This window comes from Oncorhynchus tshawytscha, linkage group LG03 (assembly GCF_018296145.1).
Source record: "Oncorhynchus tshawytscha isolate Ot180627B linkage group LG03, Otsh_v2.0, whole genome shotgun sequence".
In the NCBI taxonomy this organism is placed as follows: Eukaryota; Metazoa; Chordata; class Actinopteri; order Salmoniformes; family Salmonidae; genus Oncorhynchus; species Oncorhynchus tshawytscha.
The window spans coordinates 11,466,811-11,479,257 of record NC_056431.1 but is presented as its reverse complement, the minus strand read 5'-3'; the positions used below and the strand labels follow the sequence as shown (position 1 = coordinate 11,479,257).

Sequence of the window (12,447 nt, the reverse complement as noted above, 5' to 3'; positions counted from 1 at the left end):
TTAGCTTGTTTGATAGCCTTGCGGAGGGAATAGCTGCACTGTTTGTGTTCGGTCATGTTACCAGTCACCTTGCCCTGATTAAAAGCAGTGGTTCGCGCTTTCAGTTTCGCGCGAATGCTGCCATCAATCCACGGTTTCTGGTTAGGGAATGTTTTAATCGTTGCTATGGGAACGACATCTTCAACGCACGTTCTAATGAACTCGCACACCGAATCAGCGTATTCGTCAATATTGTTATCTGACGCAATACGAAACATATCCCAGTCCACGTGATGGAAGCAGTCTTGGAGTGTGGAGTCAGCTTGGTCGGACCAGCGTTGGACAGACCTCAGCGTGGGAGCCTCTTGTTTTAGTTTCTGTCTGTAGGCAGGGATCAACAAAATGGAGTCGTGGTCAGCGTTTCCGAAAGGAGGGTGGGGCAGGGCATTATATGCGTGGCGAAAGTTAGAGTAACAATGATCCAAGGTTTTTCCACCCCTGGTTGCGCAATCGATATGCTGATAAAATTTGGGAGTCTTGTTTTCAGATTAGCCTTGTTAAAATCCCCAGCTACAATGAATGCAGCCTCCGGATAAATGGATTCCAGTTTGCAAAGAGTCAAATAAAGTTTGTTCTATTAGCTATTAGCAATAAGCATTATCACCTGTAGCCTAACTGATGCAGCATAGTGGCTATAAATAAATATGTTGAAGCATGCGATTGCCTATCTGCATTTACCCTTTTGGACTGATCATTCATAATGATGCATTTTATGTCCCCTAAAAATTGCATAAACACAGCCTACCTGTTAGGGTAACTTGGGGTAAAACACTAACCGGGGTAACACACCACCTGCCTGTACTTCTCACAGAACCCCCTTTCCCTGATTGCCACTACTCTTGAACAACTAAGAGTTACATCTGCCTCATGGCCATTTTTTAAATCACTCCCCAAAATAGAGTGGCGTTTTAACCCAAGTTACCCTGTAGTTGCCCTGTGTTACATTTAGCCCACTCTCCCCTATGCACAGTGAGAATGACTGCTGAGTTTAACCATGCTGCTGCTGGTGCAGTTTGAGCATATTTAGGAGTTGAGAAATAAAGTAGGAGAGGAAACAGCTGTTTTTCCCACTATTACATTATGAATTGTTGTGCATTGACTGCTTGTCAGAATGGATGTTCCCCTCCCTATGGAACTCGCAACTTCAATGTGCCTTGAGAGGAATATTTACCTTGGATAGAACACACAACAAGGCGACTAAGTAAATACAAAAACTACTTAACTATTGGGTTGTTTGCAGAGGAAAAGTACATTTGGACTGTTCTAGCATCTTCAATGTTTCATTTTTATTTTGTGTAGCAGCGATGATTTTGGTGTGGTGCAGTGCCACAGCTAAATGACTGCAGTAGAAACACTGGTATGATTGTTAAAGGAGAGGTCCCGAAGATGTGTGATCGGTTGGTAAGAGCTATATTATTGACGGTGGCGTGTGTGTCCCTACCTCAGCATTGAGGTTGTCAGCCATGGTCTCTAGGAACGGGCTCTCTATGGGGTTCTGCTGTGTGAGCAGGGTGAGGTAGAGGCTCAGCTTGTCATGTGCCGTGATGATGGTGCCCTCGCCGTACTTGTCGAACTGGCGCCGCCCAGCACGCCCGAAGATCTGCATCACATCCAAGATGCCCAGGTCCACCAGGGTACCACACTTAGTATCGTAGATTTGGGTGCCCTGTTGTTACCACGGGAACAAGAGAGGCCGGATATGAGTGGCTTTGGAGAGATAATACAGTCCTAATGAGGCAAACGTCTGCGTGTTTTAGTACAGACACCTACACGGACTTACCATCTTCTAAGAGTGAAGGGCACATGATAGAGACTTACAAGTGCATACCTCAATCAGACGGAAAAACTCCCTCACACATACTAACTAACAAACTACCACAAGCACACTCACCCAATGAAAGTAAGCATTTTGTTGGACAGTGTATACCATGTGTATCCTGTTCATACAACTAGCAGAACTTGAAACGCACGCACGTGCACAAACTGACCTTGATGATGACAGCGTGTGCAGGCAGGTTGACTCCCCAGGCCAGAGTGGCAGTACAGCACAGAACCTTGAGGTAACCCCTGGAGAACATGCTCTCCATCAGGCTACGGTCAGCACGCAGCATCCCAGCGTGGTGGATCCCAAAACCATCTGGGAACATCTCCTTCATCTGCTTGTTCCTGGAACACAATCAGGAGAGAAGGAGAGAGAGGGAACAGTCAGAGGTGGGAGGGAAGGAGAGAGAGGGAACAGTCAGAGGTGGGAGGGAAGGAGAGAGAGGGAACAGTCAGAGGTGGGAGGGAAGGGCCGAGAGAACACAATCAGGAGGGAAGGAGAGAGAGGGAACAGTCAGAGGTGGGAGGGAAGGACCGAGAGAACACAATCAGGAGAGAAGGAGAGAGAGGGAACAGTCAGAGGTGGGAGGGAAGGACCGAGAGAACACAATCAGGAGAGAAGGAGAGAGAGGGAACAGTCAGAGGTGGGAGGGAAGGACCGAGAGAACACAATCAGGAGAGAGAGGGAACAGTCAGAGGTGGGAGGGAAGGACCGAGAGAACACAATCAGGAGAGAAGGAGAGAGAGGGAACAGTCAGAGGTGGGAGGGAAGGAGAGAGAGGGAACAGTCAGAGGTGGGAGGGAAGGACCGAGAGAACACAATCAGGAGAGAAGGAGAGAGAGGGAACAGTCAGAGGTGGGAGGGAAGGACCGAGAGAACACAATCAGGAGAGAAGGAGAGAGAGGGAACAGTCAGAGGTGGGAGGGAAGGACCGAGAGAACACAATCAGGAGAGAAGGAGAGAGAGGGAACAGTCAGAGGTGGGAGGGAAGGACCGAGAGAACACAATCAGGAGAGAAGGAGAGAGAGGGAACAGTCAGAGGTGGGAGGGAAGGACCGAGAGAACACAATCAGGAGAGAGAGGGAACAGTCAGAGGTGGGAGGGAAGGACCGAGAGAACACAATCAGGAGAGAAGGAGAGAGAGGGAACAGTCAGAGGTGGGAGGGAAGGACCGAGAGAACACAATCAGGAGAGAAGGAGAGAGAGGGAACAGTCAGAGGTGGGAGGGAAGGAGAGAGAACACAATCAGGAGGGAAGGAGAGAGAGGGAACAGTCAGAGGTGGGAGGGAAGGACCGAGAGAACACAATCAGGAGAGAAGGAGAGAGAGGGAACAGTCAGAGGTGGGAGGGAAGGACCGAGAGAACACAATCAGGAGAGAAGGAAAGAGAGAACCAATCAGCACAGCCTGGGTATGTAGAAGAGAGGGAGAACCAATCAGCACAGCCTGGGTATGTAGAAGAGAGGGAGAAGGATGTAGAGGGAGTCTTGCTTTAACAAGTACGTTGTCATGCCAATAAAGCATCGCTGACGACCCCCAAGGATCAGAGGTCAAAGATACATTTTGACTCGGCCACAGTCGGCACAACATGTCAACTGCTTTATGACTGTGTCCTTATTCAGACCCAACTCCCCACTGCAGCTGGGCACCATCAAGGTGTCCAGACCGCTACCCAATAGAGTTATTATCACACATCTGCAGTGTAGTTCAGACAGATCTATAAAACAGCTGTTATATTGATCCTGATGGGCCAGTATCAGTCAGTGTCCTTTAGTTTCTGATAAAACCCTGCAACACTAAGTTGAGGTTTTATTTCAGTTTTAATAGCTGCTTCTCTGTTAGTTTAAGGACCAGTAATTTAACTGAAGGTAACTACATTTTTTAAAACCTTGTTTCAAGTACACACATATGCAGCATGTACACACTAAGGCACTTGCGTACACACACACCCACTGTGGCTGCTGATTGAGATGTGTGTGTGTTGACAGGCCGAGAGGTGAGGTGGTGACCTGGCCAGGCAGTAATAATGGCCTGCTCATCAGCTTTATCTCTCTCTGGACAACTAAACGGAGGTCAGAGAGAGAGCACAGAGGAAAAAGCCCATTATAGCTAGCATCTGTCTGCGTGTGTCTGTGTGTGTGTGTGTGTGTGTGTGTGTGTGTGTGGGTGTTGAGGGAGAGAAAGTTTTTCTCTGTGTGTACAGTACATGCGCCAAATTGCACATTGGCTCCCACTCAGATTTAAATACCAATTGTGTTTCCGGAACACCTGAATTAGTTAACAAAAGGTGCATCTCAATAGGTGGTCCAGGTAAGTCATGACATAGCACAAGTGGGGGGGTTGGGCTTTCCTCTTTGGTCCTCTATTGCCCCTCTATTGTTCCTCAAGCAAGAGGTGAAGACAATGACATCACAGATTCCCATCAAACCAACACAGTGAATGTCCTACTCCTTGGACTTTGCAGTTGTGCCTAAAAAACACTATATTACTCAAAACATGTATCTTTTTCTACCCTTTAGTGTGTGTACTTTACTGCACTTAAACTTAGCATATTGCTTCAACAGTAAAAGTCCAAAAATGGCTGAAGGACGTCTTTAACAAGTGGCTCTTCACAAACAAGGCTTTTCTTCACAAACTATTCTTTACAGAGGATGAATACACTGCTTATCTGAATGAGTTCTCCATTCATGTTCCTCCTTAACCACCATACCTACTATACCCTCACAACAGAGTGGTGTGTGTCTAAGAATGTACAGTGCCTTGCGAAAGTATTCGGCCCCCTTGAACTTTGCGACCTTTTGCCACATTTCAGGCTTCAAACATAAAGATATAAAACTGTATTTTTTTGTGAAGAATCAACAACAAGTGGGACACAATCATGAAGTGGAACGACATTTATTGGATATTTCAAACTTTTTTAACAAATCAAAAATTGAAAAATTGGGCGTTTTGAAACACGTTTTGAAAATGGTCCGCTCCTACTCCTACAGTGAGTCAAGTGGCAGTGAGTGACCTGCTATATAATGCAGGCATACAGGGATTGAGGCACTCAGTTACTGTTCAATTCAACGTTAAAATGGGCCAAACGAGTGACCTAAGTGACTGAGTGTGGTATGATAATCGGTGCTAGGCGCGCCGGTTCCAGTGTCTCAGAAACGGTCGGCCTCCTGGGCTTTTCACGCAGGACGGCAGTCCTGTGGGTGAAAACAGCTTGTTGATGTGAGGTCGAAGGAGAATGGCAAGAATCGTGCAAGGTAACAGGCAGGCCACAAACAGGCAAATAACTGTGCATTACAACAGTGGTATGCAGAACTGCAGAACAGCATCTCGGAACGCACGGACGGGCTATTGCAGCAGACGACCACACAGGGTTCCACTCATATCAGCTAAAAACAAGAAGAAGTGGCTCCAGTGGGCACGCAATCACCAACACTGGACAATTGAGGAGTGGAAAAACATTCCCCACACCATTACACCACCAGCCTGTACCATTAACACCAGGCTGGGTGGGGCCATGGAGTCATGCTGCTGACACCAAATCCTGACTCTGCCATCAGCATGACGCAACAGGAACCGGGATTTGTCAGATAAGGCAATGTCTTCCTGGCACACGAGTATGTCCCTTGACACCGATTAGGCAATGTTTCCATGCCCCAGAGAATTCAGGCTGTTCTGGATGCAAAGGGGGGCCTGACCCGGTACTAGATGGGTGTACCTAAGTGTATCTGTGTATGAGTTTGCGAGAGAGAGATGATGCTAAGTGTCAAAGAGCGGCCAAGCCTGAGGCATCAGAGCACTGTACACACACGGCACGCACACCACTACCACGGCTCCAACTAGACACACACCGTTAACCACAGTATGACACCGGTTGTATATCATGTTAGGGCTCAGTAAAACTGACATCAAACTCCACACACAATACAACTAGCTAAAAGTCAACTGCCTGTGCAAGTGATAGAATAGCAACATCAACAATTAGGATGCAATGTCCCTGTACAAACATACAGCACATAGCCCTTACTCTATTGGACTGTCCTGTAGCTCTCTACTGATGCACTAAGCAGTACTACCATCACTCCATTCTCTGTAATACTGCCAGCTCTTGTTATTCAGATCTACATAACTAGCTCCCTCCACCACCGCCAACAGTGATACCCACAAGCACAACTCAGCATGCAATGAAGTGTTAATTTACTTAGCAAGATTGTGACAGACAGCATGGTTAATTGTTGATTTAATTTGGCCAACCCTTGATAGTCAATGTTTGGCCCCTTACTTTGACAGGCTTTGGCGGAACGGGCGGAGGAGCTGGCGGAGTGGGCAGAGGAGCGGGCAGAGGAGCCAGCAGAGCGGGTGGAGGAGCTGGCGGAGTGGGCAGAGGAGCGGGCAGAGGAGCCAGCAGAGCGGGTGGAGGAGCTGGCAGAGTGGGCGGAGGAGCTGGCGGAGTGGGCAGAGGAGCGGGCAGAGGAGCCAGCGGAGCGGGTGGAGGAGCTGGCGGAGTGGGCAGAGGAGCGGGCAGAGGAGCCAGCAGAGCGGGTGCAGGAGCTGGCGGAGTGGGCAGAGGAGCGGGCAGAGGAGCCAGCAGAGCGGGTGGAGGAGCTGGCGGAGTGGGCGGAGGAGCTGGCGGAGTGGGCAGAGGAGCGGGCAGAGGAGCCAGCGGAGCGGGTGGAGGAGCTGGCAGAGTGGGCAGAGGAGCGGGCAGAGGAGCCAGCGGAGCGGGTGGAGGAGCTGGCGGAGTGGGCAGAGGAGCGGGCAGAGGAGCCAGCGGAGCGGGTGGAGGAGCCGGCGGAGGGGCTGGAGGAGCGGGCGGAGGAGCAGGCGGAACTGGTGGAGCTGGCGTAGCGGGCGGAGGAGCTGGCGGAGGAGCTGGTGGAGCGGATGCAGGAGCTGGCGCAGGAGCTGGCGGAGGAGCTGGTGGAGTGGGCGCAGGAGCTGGCGCAGGAGCTGGCGCAGGAGCTGGCGGAGGGGGAGGAGGAGCTGGCGGCGCTGGAAGAGGAGCTGGAGGAGCGGGCGGAGGAGCAGGTGGAACTGGCGGAGGAACTGGCGGAGCTGGCAGAGCGGGAGGAGGAGCTGGCGGAGGAGCTGGCAGAGCGGGAGGAGAAGCTGGCGGAGCGGGAGGAGGAGCTGGCGGAGGAGCTGGCAGAGCGGTTGCAGGAGCTGGCGGAGCGGGCGCTGGAGCTGGTGCAGGAGCTGGCGGAGGGGGAGGAGTAGCTGGAGGAGCGGGAGGAGGAGCTGGCGGAGGGGGAGGAGGAGCCGGCAGAGTGGGAGGAGGAGCTGGCGGAGCGGGCGCAGGAGCTGGCGGAGCAGACGGAGGAGCTGGCGGAAGGGGAGGAGGAGCTGGCAGAGCGGGCGCAGGAGCTGGTGGAGGAGCTGCCACTTACTCACACTGTACTCCACTTTACCGCTCTCTTTTTTCCTATCGCTCTTGCTCCATCTCTACCTTTGTGTCTGATCAAAACATTTCCTCTGGGTACAGTACATCCAGTACAGTACAAACAGAATGTAGGTCTATGTACGGGGTGGAGGGGTTTGCATGCACATGGCCTGTGTGTACAGTGTGTTATGTGCTTACATGCATGTGTGTGTAATGTGTGAAATGTGTGTGTGTGGAGAGAGGAGATGAAAGCCAGGCACAGTGTGTGATAACAGTTCTTTGTTTTCTCAGAGGAACACGGTGGGAGGCACAGCGGAACCACACACTCAACTCAGCCTTTAACAACCTGATGATGTAGCAAGTAAACAGGAAGATGAGAGAGAGAGTGGGTTGGTTTGCATGACCACGGTTACATGTCAGATCGGTCCCTCAGGCTACCAGACTGCAAATGAGCTTTTACACTAAAATGTGTATTTTCCTTTGCAGTACTTTTCTTGCACCCGTGTCAGTCTGTTTCTCTACACCACTGTTTTATACATCTAGTCAGAGTGTCGTTGTCAGTCTGTTTCTCTACACCACTGTTTTATACATCTAGTCAGTGTCGTTGTCAGTCTGTTTCTCTACACCACTGTTTTATACATCTAGTCAGTGTCGTTGTCAGTCTGTTTCTCTACACCACTGTTTTATACATCTAGTCAGAGTTTCGTTGTCAGTCTGTTTCTCTACACCACTGTTTTATACATCTAGTCAGAGTGTCGTTGTCAGTCTGTTTCTCTACACCACTGTTTTATACATCTAGTCAGTGTCGTTGTCAGTCTGTTTCTCTACACCACTGTTTTATACATCTAGTCAGTGTCTGTTTTATACATCAGTCTGTTTCTCTACACCACTGTTTTATACATCTAGTCAGTGTCGTTGTCAGTCTGTTTCTCTACACCACTGTTTTATACATCTAGTCAGTGTCGTTGTCAGTCTGTTTCTCTACACCACTGTTTTATACATCTAGTCAGAGTTTCGTTGTCAGTGTGTTTATCTACACCACTGTTTTATACATCTAGTCAGAGTGTCGTTGTCAGTCTGTTTCTCTACACCACTGTTTTATACATCTAGTCAGAGTGTCGTTGTCAGTCTGTTTCTCTACACCACTGTTTTATACATCTAGTCAGAGTGTCGTTGTCAGTCTGTTTCTCTACACCACTGTTTTATACATCTAGTCAGTGTCGTTGTCAGTCTGTTTCTCTACACCACTGTTTTATACATCTAGTCAGAGTGTCGTTGTCAGTCTGTTTCTCTACACCACTGTTTTATACATCTAGTCAGAGTGTCGTTGTCAGTATGTTTCTCTACACCACTGTTTTATACATCTAGTCAGAGTGTCGTTGTCAGTCTGTTTCTCTACACCACTGTTTTATACATCTAGTCAGAGTGTCGTTGTCAGTCTGTTTCTCTACACCACTGTTTTATACATCTAGTCAGAGTGTCGTTGTCAGTCTGTTTCTCTACACCACTGTTTTATACATCTAGTCAGAGTGTCGTTGTCAGTGTGTTTCTCTACACCACTGTTTTATACATCTAGTCAGAGTTTCGTTGTCAGTGTGTTTATCTACACCACTGTTTTATACATCTAGTCAGTGTCGTTGTCAGTCTGTTTCTCTACACCACTGTTTTATACATCTAGTCAGTGTCGTTGTCAGTCTGTTTCTCTACACCACTGTTTTATACATCTAGTCAGTGTCGTTGTCAGTGTGTTTCTCTACACCACTGTTTTATACATCTAGTCAGTGTCGTTGTCAGTGTGTTTCTCTACACCACTGTTTTATACATCTAGTCAGTGTCGTTGTCAGTGTGTTTCTCTACACCACTGTTTTATACATCTAGTCAGTGTCGTTGTCAGTGTGTTTATCTACACCACTGTTTTATACATCTAGTCAGTGTCGTTGTCAGTGTGTTTCTCTACACCACTGTTTTATACATCTAGTCAGTGTCGTTGTCAGTGTGTTTATCTACACCACTGTTTTATACATCTAGTCAGTGTCGTTGTCAGTGTGTTTCTCTACACCACTGTTTTATACATCTAGTCAGTGTCGTTGTCAGTGTGTTTATCTACACCACTGTTTTATACATCTAGTCAGTGTCGTTGTCAGTCTGTTTCTCTATACCACTGTTTTATACATCTAGTCAGTGTCGTTGTCAGTCTGTTTCTCTACACCACTGTTTTATACATCTAGTCAGTGTCGTTGTCAGTCTGTTTCTCTATACCACTGTTTTATACATCTAGTCAGAGTTTCGTTGTCAGTGTGTTTCTCTACACCACTGTTTTATACATCTAGTCAGTGTCGTTGTCAGTCTGTTTCTCTACACCACTGTTTTATACATCTAGTCAGTGTCGTTGTCAGTCTGTTTCTCTACACCACTGTTTTATACATCTAGTCAGAGTGTCGTTGTCAGTCTGTTTCGCTACACCACTGTTTTATACATCTAGTCAGAGTGTCGTTGTCAGTCTGTTTCTCTACACCACTGTTTTATACATCTAGTCAGTGTCGTTGTCAGTCTGTTTCTCTACACCACTGTTTTATACATCTAGTCAGAGTGTCGTTGTCAGTCTGTTTCTCTACACCACTGTTTTATACATCTAGTCAGTGTCGTTGTCAGTCTGTTTCTCTACACCACTGTTTTATACATCTAGTCAGTGTCGTTGTCAGTCTGTTTCTCTACACCACTGTTTTATACATCTAGTCAGAGTGTCGTTGTCAGTCTGTTTCTCTACACCACTGTTTTATACATCTAGTCAGTGTCGTTGTCAGTCTGTTTCTCTACACCACTGTTTTATACATCTAGTCAGAGTGTCGTTGTCAGTCTGTTTCTCTACACCACTGTTTTATACATCTAGTCAGAGTGTCGTTGTCAGTCTGTTTCTCTACACCACTGTTTTATACATCTAGTCAGTGTCGTTGTCAGTCTGTTTCTCTACACCACTGTTTTATACATCTAGTCAGAGTGTCGTTGTCAGTCTGTTTCTCTACACCACTGTTTTATACATCTAGTCAGAGTGTCGTTGTCAGTCTGTTTCTCTACACCACTGTTTTATACATCTAGTCAGAGTGTCGTTGTCAGTCTGTTTCTCTACACCACTGTTTTATACATCTAGTCAGAGTGTCGTTGTCAGTCTGTTTATCTACACCACTGTTTTATACATCTAGTCAGAGTGTCGTTGTCAGTGTGTGTTACCTGTATCCAACTGTGTGTTTGTGTGTGTGTTCTCTGAGTGTGTTTCTGTCTCATTGCAGTTTATCACTCTTTGGTCTGCGCTATCAGCTTGGGCGTACAGTAGTGACAGATTGTCACGGCAACTCAGACACGTTCAGAAGATCATTGGCAGTGTAAAAATAGCCCCAAACTAAGGCAAATATAGACATTAATGAGCGTGTTGCGGTCCTGTGTAACGGCAGGCGGGCGGCGTGGAGTCCCAGGTGGCCTAGCGTCTCCGCCGCGTCTGAACGTCTACAGAGAAAAACGCTTCCCCCCCAACAGACACCCTGTCAACGCAACAGGACATGAAACCCCATCAAAGACACAGTACTGTATAGTACAGAAGATGAAAGATACACTTCACTACCACCACCACACACCCCCTAGAGTCCAGAGAGAGTGACAGATAAAAAACCAGATGGATGGGAGAGGGGGAGAGGAAGAGAGAGGGGTGGATGGGAGAGGGGGAGAGGAAGAGAGAGGGGTGGATGGGAGAGAAGGGTAGAGAGACAGAGTCATCATCCTTTCATCCACATTAATGGGCATCCATCCATCGCAATGCCTCTTTCCTGTCTGCAGTCTACACTAGAGCACCTCTCAGTACCTCTCCACTAAATGAGACTGGCCTTCAATACAAGTCAACATCTCTAACTAAAACAAGCAGTAAACCTCCCAGTCTATAGCTATACTGACTCAAACTTGCTCTCAGCACCATACAATAGACCTACACCATACATACTGGTGTACCGGCCATAGACACCACTTCACTGACTAGAACAGATTTATCCGTTATTTTACCAGGTAAGTTGACTGAGAGCACTTTCACATCTGCAGCAACGACCTGGGGAATAGTTACAGGGGAGAGGAGGGGATGAATGAGACAATTGTAAACTGGGGATTATTAGGTGACCGTGATGGTTTGAGGGCCAGATTGGGAATTTAGCCAGGACACTGGGGTTAACACCCCTACGATAAGTGCCATGGGATCTTTAATGACCTCAGAGAGTCAGGACACCCGTTTAACATCCCATCTGAAAGACAGCACCCGACAGTGTCCCCAATCACTGCCCTGGGGCATTGGGATATTTTTTATTTTTTTTAGACCAGAGGAAAGAGTGCCTCCTACTGGCCCTCCAACACCACTTCCAGCAGCATCTGGTCTACCATCCAGGGACTGACCAGGACCAACCCTGCTTAGCTTCAGAAGCAAACCAGCAGTGATATGCAGGGTGGTATGCTGCTGGCAATGGCTCTAGATGGCTCTAAAGCCACGATGGACTCATGGCCATGGCTCTAAAACGGCTCAATCTAGGTTCACTGGGTTCAAAAGTAATACACTATATAGGGAATAGGGTGCCTCTCCTCCGCACCACAAGAGGTGCGGAGGAGAGCTGTCCTGCTGTACCCTAACCTGGCCACTAGGTGGCTCTTCACCTCCACTGCTGAGCTGAGCCACTGTACACTTCTCTGGTGCTGTGTTGCTGTGACAGGCCTGCACCTTTCATCTCACAGAGAGGACCCATCAAACTGGAGAGAACAAACTAGTGGGCTCCTCAGTGTAGGTAGAGTTCTCACACAGGCATACTCACCATGCACTCGTACACCACACACATTACATGTACACACATGCTGAGGGCACACACATGCTAAGGGCACACACATGCTGAGGGCACACACATGCTAAGGGCACACACATGCTGAGGCACACACATGCTAAGGGCACACACATGCTGAGGGCACACACATGCTGAGGGCACACACATGCCGAGGGCACACACATGCCGAGGGCACACATGCCGAGGGCACACACATGCCGAGGGCACACACATGCCGAGGGCACACACATGCCGAGGAAGATCACACATGCTAAGGGCACACACATGCTAAGGGCACACACATGCTGAGGGCACACACATGCTGAGGGCACACACATGCTGAGGGCACACACATGCCGAGGGCAC

The 12,447-nt window shown here is 48.4% G+C and overlaps 1 pseudogene; it reads right to left on the bottom strand.

The window, feature by feature from the left end:
- LOC112245017 overlaps window positions 1-12,447 on the bottom strand; it is a 181,748-nt pseudogene that overhangs the window by 41,254 nt on the left and 128,047 nt on the right.